Here is a 7,059-nt window from a genome sequence, read left to right as displayed (position 1 = left end):
AGCAGCCAATAACACTGAAACAGCCACAACTTCTCCAGATTTCATTCCCTCAAATTCACAATATGTGAAAATATATTAAATATAATGTTTTTACATGGCAACTGCTTTGAGGTTGAGGGGAATGTTAGAGAGCCCAGATGAGGAATGCTTTTGAGCCAATGAATCTTCTGCCATCATCCTCAGACAAACCTCTGCCTTGAAGATAGCACTTTCCCTGGCCTCCAAGAGCCAAGCCAAATCCCTCATGCTGTCTAAAAAAAAGCAGTCCCTGTCACTTGCTCTAATGCATGTAAAAAAAAATTTAAATTAAGTATTTAAAAAATATAACTGTAGAAAGTTAGCACCCACCCTTCTCCTAGAAAAATGAAATATTCGAGGAAATATTAAAAAGGCAGAATATTTTCCCTAAAAAAGAAATCTTAAGGGACACAGAAACTAAGCCCCAGTAGATATTTTGATGCCATTTTATCTACAAGACAAAAGACCTTCAGCTCCAGGGTGATAGGATTAGCCCTCACTCAAGATCCAAACCAGGACAAAGCCATTAAGCCATAATAGGAATTGCCCAAAGCCCCTTCATTACATCACCCAACAAGTTTCAACCAAGCTTGGGACTCAAGACAACCTACAAAGTTACCTCTGCATGGCCCCATGGGAGTCTGACAACCAATCAGAATATATTTCTTTCACAGGAACAGGAAGCAAGTTCAAAGCCCAAGAGAGGGTATAAATCTCTCTCTCTCTCTCACCCATGTGCTCAATAACCCAGGACCTCAAACCACGTGGTCCTGTCCACCATTAAACCATCTTTCCAAACAGCCCCCATGTTTCCAGTGTCTTTCTTCCCACTTGGAACTGAACCCAGATGGACATTTCTTCCAACATAACAATAGCAACATAGGTATATATATTGCCTGCTTTGGACTACCTGCTAACTCCAGAAACTCTCCTTGCTCCTGTTGCCCAATCTATGATTTGAAGCCTATCAGAATCCATTTGACGATGTGCTATCAAATTTGTGTCAGCTCTTAACGACCGTGTAGGCAGACCTTCTCCAGGATGAACTGTCCTCAACCTGCTCCTTCAGATCTTCCAACAGTGCACTTATCACTCCTAGAATTAACTTCATCCTCCTTGATGTGGTGGTCTCTTGAGTGTAGAACCTTTATTAGGAGTGTCAGCAGCCCCGGCAAAAAGTTTCTTTTTCACCGCAGGCTAACAAGTCTGTCTGGCAGGGAGATGAATAGTTGTCTGCCATACCTATTCATCTCTGCCCCCTGCCTTTTATCCCCAGAGCTAGGGTGGGGCTTTGCTAGCAGCGGTGGCTCTTCCTTCCCAAGGATCAGCCCACGGATTTCCACTGCTCTCCTCTCCTCTTCCTTCTGCGCATCAGGCACTGGACCCAGCTGTTCTTCCTCTTCCTCATCAGCCACCTCCAGACCTGGAGACTGTTGACTCTCCATCTGAGGGCTGACAGACAGCCCTGGCTGCCTCTCTCTCTCTCTCTCTCTGCCAGCTCCATTCCCTCTTCCACCTCAGAGCTCTCAGTTGCGTTGATGCTGACCCTGACTCGCACACCTCCTCCTCATCTGATTCAGTTGCTGGAGGGACTGGCAGCCGACAGACCACAACACGATCTTTCCATAATATGTCCAAATTTGAATCTGATCCTTTGTCCCTTGCGTGAAAACTCTGGGCTGATTTCTTCTGTGATCCATTTCTTTGTTTCCTTGGCTATCCATGGTATTTTCAGGAATCTTCTGGAGCACCCAAGTTTCAACAGCTAAACCCTAAAACCTCCTTTCCCAATCTGAGGAGATTGCAAATTCCAGCCTTCTAGCAGAGAATTCTTGGACCTGCAGTATTTGAATGTATCTGGAAGGAGCCGGCTACATTAGGAAAGACTACATTAAAGCCAATGGAATCATTAAAGCTTCCCCTTGTCTTGGAAATTGGAATAAACCAGTTGTCCGCATTCCAGAAAACCCCCACTCTGAGTAAAGAGGTAGAAGGAAGCATTTTCCAAAGTTCTCTTTACTGGAATAGGTAAACTGGCACATCTGGGAAAACCCGAATCCGAAAGATCCGGGTTTTCATCTCAGTAAATCAAACCCCCCAAAACCATCCCCTCACTCCTCAGTCGATCACAAGCTCTAATCAATGTCCATCCCATCTTGACTCAGCACTCCGACCACTCCTTCTCCAGATGCCGGATCGCCCTGACCTTGACCGACAGGAAGAATGCTATTATGTCTACAAACAAGCCCTCTACTAAATCCCCCCTCCTACTTTCCCACACATGAGAAGGTGGCAGCATGGAAGCTTCCGTCCTAATATGGCTTCCAACACTGACACCAGTGATGGAATTCAATTTTTTTTACTACCAGTTCTGTGGGCGTGGCTTGGTGGGTGTGGTGTGGCTTGGTGGGCGTGGCGTGGTAGGCATGGCAGGGGAAGGATACTGCAAAATCTCCATTCCCACCCCACTCTGGGGCCAGCCAGAAGTGGTATTTGCTGGTTCTTCAAACTACTCAAAATTTCCGCTACTGGTTCTCCAGAACCTGTCAGAACTTGCTGAATTTCACCCATGGAATAAACTTCATCCCAAAGCGAAGTCGTCAACGTGAAGTCAGAATTGACTGAACAAGCCAGCTGGGTCTGTGCGTTATCAGCTCTCCTGGGTTTCCTTATCTGGGCTCAGAATTGTCCCTTCCATGTTACGCATTTTATTTGCATGTTGTCAGGCCAGCTTTCTGCTGTTTCCACAATAAAAGACATCAATGAAAGTAAAATAAACCTTTGAGGTTGACGAAAATACTTCCTGCATGTGATAAATGTGTTGTGTATAATGAAACCCGATCACTTTGGTGGCTGCTGACTGAGAGGGTGAACTTGAACACCTTGTAAGATAAACGGTTGGCTGCTCGCGAACTGCAGGTGTTTGCCAAACAAAACCTCCCCCCTCCCACCCTCCTCCCCTGCTCTAACAGAGCCGCGTAAAGGCCCAGCAAACAATCAGGAAATGTAGAGGCAAAACAAACAACCCAAAGAGAAATTGTTCATCAAATGTAGTGTCAGCAGTGGCCTTGAAATGAAATGGAGGCACGCAGGGAATTTTATGCAACTCCATTTCCCTTGAAACTAGCTGGGGACCATGTGCGTGTGCAAAATTATCGTTTGTGCAGTTTAATAACTTGTCACGTCAAATGGTCAGCTTCCACAGATCTTTGCAAGTGGGAGCGAACTGACGAATGTGTACCTGATAGGGATGTATTGCACATCAGTGGTGATATTAAGCTGGTTCTATCTGGTTCGGGTGAACCGGTAGCGGCTGCTGCAGGAGTCTCCGCTCACCCGCCCGGATGTCATCATGTCCCATTTACGTCATCAGGTACTGCACACGCGCAGAGGTGTCGTGCGTGAGCTTACATTTGCTAACCAGTAGCAAAGGTGAGTGATTACCACCTCTACTGCACATTCACATATTCAAGAACAGTTATGGGTGCATGTGCTGTATTATAGGTAGTCCTCACTTTACAACCAATCACTTAGCGACCATTGGAAGTTATGATGGACCTCCCCGAAGTTACTAATAGCCCAGTTTCGCAGCTCCAATGGCTATACGCACACACTGTAGTCAATGATCGCATTTTGGTTGCTTGGCCACAAGCTCACATTGCGGCATCCTATGATCACATGAGCACAATTTTTTGCTGGGTTCCCTTTTTTTTGGCCAAAAACGCCCATTGAAAAAAACAGGTTTGTTCAACAACCACAGTATTCACTTATCTACTGCTATGAAGATGGTCACATAATCCAGGGCAGCAATGTGGTGGCCCACTTAATGACGACCATGACTTACAGCCCTAACTTATAAGAACCAGCAATTACCGTTATAAGTCGAGGACTATCTGTACTTTCATCATATCAGATGAAAGCAGAACATAGAACACTGGACTTACATTAAACTCCTTTTACAATTTGCACTTCTCCATGATATGAAACGGAGGAGTTGAAAGCAGTAAAAGTGTTCAAGAGATCAGGCAAATAATGTTCACACGGGACAGAAGGAGCAGTCCAAACAGTCATGGGTGCGTCTCATTCTGCCTATTTAACACCATGACTCTGGGAACTGCAATGGTTACCAGTAGGCCTTGGATGCAATCCAAATAGAAAAGAATATAATTCTTTATTGGCTAAGTATGATTGGACACAAGGAATTTGTTTTCGGTGCATAAGCTCTCAGTGTACATAAAAAATACATTCATCAAGAATCGTAAGATACAACACTTAGTGATAGTCATAGGATACTAAATAAGCAATCAAAATTAAACAATATAAATCATAAAGATACAAGCAAGAAGGTTATAGTCCTAAGTAGAAAGGGGATAGGTAATAGGAAGGATCAGAAGAAGAATAGTAATAGTCTTAGTACATAGTTTGACAGTGTTGTGGGAATTAGTTGTTTAGCAGAGTGAGGGGAAAAACTGTCCTTGTGTCTAGTTGTTCTGGTGTGCAGTGCCCTATAGCGTCGTTTTGAGGGTAGAAATTGAAACAATTTATGTCCAGGAACGAGGGGTCTGTAGATATTTTCACAGCTCCTTTTTTGACTCGTGCAGTATACAGGTCCTCAATGGAAGGCAGGTTGGTAGCAATTTTTTAAATGTTTTGTATTTTAAATGTAATGTTTTTTTTAATGTGGGTTATTCAGGCCTTGGCTATCTGCAGGACCACATGCCCTTAATAACATCTGCTGGCTGGATAAGGTGAAATAGGAAAGGCTGTCTCCTCTCGCAGGGACTTTCCCCCAACAGGGTCCACAGAAACGCACCATCTCCATTGCTGTTTCTCTCCCTTGAAATCGCCATTGAGAAAACTTGGTTCCTCAAAACACACTTTGGGAGGCTAAAGGATATGCTTGTCCTTCTGCTAACAGAAAGGTTTTTTTTTTAATGGGTATAAGACTGAAACTATTTATAGAATCTGGATTTCTGACAATCCTGGGGACTAAACCGGAGACCTTTGGTGTATAAAATAAATGTACTTCCACTGAGAACTGGACAATTTCCAGTTCGTAGTCCAGCCTTATGAAACTAAAGGCACAAAATAGAAAGATTTTTCTTCAAATTTATCTCAGGTGAAAGATCACTTTTGTTTGTACATTCGCCATTTGAAATGTATACCTTCTTTAAAGGTCAACATATTGCCCGTAACTCTTGCAGGAGAAGTCGGTGCCTTTTAGTATCTAACCAACTCCATTGCCATTTTTTCTTCTTCGGGGGAAAAAAATGAACATCGATTAAATTGCACAGACTGCAAACCCTGTTAGTTTGAAACACTGAGCAAGGAGGAACCCTGAAGGAACTTGCCTTCCATGAAATTGATGAGCGTTGACTTGTCACTTTCAATCAGACAGATGGAGCTATGGAAAGGGATCAGTCCTACTCATCTTAGGGAGAAGAAGATTAAGAGAGGGGTACTAAATAATAAAGTTTATTATTTTGTATGAATGCAGCGTGTGTACCTGCAGAGTAGAAAAAGCCATTTCCAAATGGTTACAAATCTAGGGGGGGAAATGTTGGAATTTATCTAAAATGCTTTGCAGGTACCGTGTTTCCTTGAAAATAAGCCCTCCCCAGAAAATAAGCCCTCCCTGAAAATATTTAACTGCATGTGCAGCCGGTCCCCGCCATTTCCTCTGGTTAGGGAGACAGAGATGGAAATCAGGTAAGATGGCAAGAGGAGCCCCGTCTTACTCCACGCATCCCAAAATAATAAGACCTCCCTGAAAATAAGGCCAAGCGCTTATTTCAGGGTTCAAAAAAAAATATAAGGCAGGGTCTTATTTTCGAGGAAACACAGTAAAATATGCAGATTAACAGGTGGGAACATAATACTGGAAGATACAAACATTATTATATAGTCACCAAAAATACTGAATTAAAGTTTGGTAACATCAGACTTTGATTTCCTGGTTTTGCTATGCATGTGTACAATAGGACTGCAAGTGCTTAAAGAGGCAGGTGAAATCTGTCTTTCTTACTGGGACAGCCACCTCAAGGTTGAATTCACAAAACACTCTTAATCAATCTCCTCAATTAACTCATTTTCTTGGGTTCACACATTAAACCATAAAACAACCAATCAGGTTGAGTTCATACAATCCTAAACCAAAAAACTTAACCAAGATTAAAGTTAACCTAGGTTAGCAACTGCTATGTTTTTACCTGATTAAGCATACAGATAGTCCTCAACTTACAACTGGTTGTTTAGCGATTGTTCAAAGTTACGATGGACCTCCCTAAGGATACTTATGACAAATTTCCCAAGTTTCAATGGTTAGGCCCTGTTGTCACAGAACTACATATTGGATGCTTGGCAATTGGCCCGCATTAGTGGTCATTTGTAACACCCTATGGTCACATGACTGTGTTTTACCATAGTTTTTCTGAAAACTGACATTTATTTCTGTGTTTGGCAAAATCAGCTCGTAGCAAATCATTGGTTCGCTTAACTATTGCAGCATTCACTCAATGATCACTACAAAAAAGGTCATAAAATCAGTTTGGTCATGTAGGTGACCTGATTTTTGAACGTCATGACTTACAACCAAGATGGGCAGGTTCTGTTATGGTCATCGGTCTACTACTACCTGTATCAGGTGAATGCACCCTTAAGGTAAATTATGTTTTAATCCTTGGATGCTTCCAAACTCAAAGGGATCCATGTATCACCTTGCCTCACAGGGCATCATTTCGAATCATATCATGGACATGACTGTAGGCACCGCTATTTTCTCTTTGGAGGATCTTCATCAGTTATTTTCCCATCTTCTTTTAACCCCTGCAGGATTAAGATGAAGGAGGATAGGTCAGGAAGACTGCCAAGTGCCAGACAGGACCTTACAAATCTGGTCAATAGAATTTTTGCATTTCATGCAAATTGGAGCATGATGCTTTCTGCCCACATCAGTTCTACTCCATATAGTCTAATTTGATTAATTTCCATCAGGTGCTTGGCCTCCACTCCTGACTTCAATTAGGAATAGCAACTGAAGAG

The sequence above is a fragment of the Pituophis catenifer genome, unplaced genomic scaffold (genome assembly GCF_029215685.1).
Source record: "Pituophis catenifer annectens isolate HBS135680 unplaced genomic scaffold, rPitCat1.0.hap2 SCAF_398, whole genome shotgun sequence".
Classification (NCBI taxonomy): Eukaryota; Metazoa; Chordata; class Lepidosauria; order Squamata; family Colubridae; genus Pituophis; species Pituophis catenifer.
This window is presented reverse-complemented; position numbering follows the sequence as displayed.